Below are 1,763 nucleotides of genomic sequence, written 5' to 3' on the forward strand. Positions count from 1 at the left end.
GCTAGTGAAGTCATAGGATGGCCTGAGAATTTATACAAATAGGGAAAGGAATAGTCCTAGTGAACAGTACTAACAAGAAAGAGAAAAATACAAATATGTCCATATTATAATAATTTTACATAAAGTATGTTAGTGATAACATAGTAGGTTTCTGGCCAACTCAAACCCCTCAAAATATTTCATAAGAAATATTTTTTGTAGTCAGCCTTCCTCATCCCATACTTATACAGGATGGGATATAATTTTTTTTTAGAGTCAACCATGTATTTATTATACATTTTAGATTTTTACATTTCATATATGCTTTTAAAGCCTCAATTGGTTCAACACAAAATATATATATATATATATATATATTTTTATAATATGCAGCAGTGGTTCTCAGGCACAGAATTTAGAAGGTTGGAGGAAGTCTTCCCCCAAGCACTTAGTATGGTGAGCTGTGACAGTCAGTGACTTCCACCTAGCAGTGTCTTGACTGAATTCTATTACAGTGCAGCTTCAGCGGGTAGGACATTGCTAATTGGAAACAATGAGACTTAAATAAATTTATAACCTATATTTTTAGGTTTTAAATGATGACTTTTCTCCTAGCAAGCTCCAAGATCATCCAATGAAACAAAAATATCCATAATATATCCGGAGCATCTGCCTAAGAACCACTGCTCAAGGTTATTCAATGTCTTCAGGCCTCACCCGGTGAGGTAATGAATGGTACGATGGATTTCTTCTCTGTGTCCCTGGAAAGCGCTTTCCTGGAGATCAACAAAAAAAGCCACCTTTTCTTTCTGAAATCTCCTCTAATAATTCCATAAGCTTAGCAGCCAAACCAAGTCGTCAAAATTCTGGGGCAACAGACAGGGTTGTGTCGTCCCTGGGCCATTCTTCCCTAGCCACCGAGCCTTCTGCCTTGCCCACAATATAACCCATTAATTCTCCACCCTGTGCCTCTGCAACAATGAAATACTCAGGCCATTGGGCGAGGTACTGAAAATAAAATAGAATCCCCTAAGTTTCTGTAAGTGGATCCAAGTTAATGTTGTCGAAGCGAAACTGTCGTCACAGGTGAAGGCCTGGAGCATGGTCATAGTGCCACTGCATCCCGAAGCCAGCTTGCCACTACCCAGTGCCCGCCCCACTAGAAGTTCAGATATAAATTTTAAAATAACCTTATTTTTGTTTTCTCCTTCCCCATTAGAAGTAGCTAGCGGGGCTATTCCTTTTCCTATATCCCATGACCTCTAAGTTCAGTTATGTAAACAACTTTGGCTATAGTAGTTCTCAAAGCAATTAGTATTCTCTCTCTCTCTCTCTCTCTCTCTCTTTTATTCCACTCTCAGGCCTAGTTCCTTATCCAAAATTTTTTTTTAAAAAAATCCAGGGCTAGAAGGTAGTAAATAGTAAAACACAATGCATCCAGAGATTTCCCTGAGTACTCCAGACACACGTGTGTCTGTGATCTGGGGCTGGCTGGGGCTGAGTTGGATCCTGGTGTTGAGATCCTATTGTGGGTGTTATCTTTGTCTCTCCCTCTCTCTGATTACCTACACACATACATAAATAACATCTTCAATAGAAAAGATATTAAGAAAATTTAAACTGTTTAAAACCTATCACATACTATAGAATAGTCAACAAGTTTATTCTTGATTTCTTCCAGTAGTCACTCACTACCTCATTAAACTAACAACTGGAAACTTACAGATCCAGAATGTTCTTTTTCAATTAATAAAAATGTAATTTCTTTCCATTTGTTCATATTT

General features: G+C 37.8%; 1 pseudogene; it reads right to left on the reverse strand.

The window, feature by feature from the left end:
* Positions 1-672: 672 nt before the first annotated feature.
* Positions 673-1,088, reverse strand: LOC102476456 (N-alpha-acetyltransferase 20-like; annotated as a pseudogene).
* Positions 1,089-1,763: the final 675 nt, after the last annotated feature.

This window comes from Tupaia chinensis, unplaced genomic scaffold, assembly GCF_000334495.1.
Source record: "Tupaia chinensis unplaced genomic scaffold, TupChi_1.0 Scaffold143850_1, whole genome shotgun sequence".
In the NCBI taxonomy this organism is placed as follows: Eukaryota; Metazoa; Chordata; class Mammalia; order Scandentia; family Tupaiidae; genus Tupaia; species Tupaia belangeri.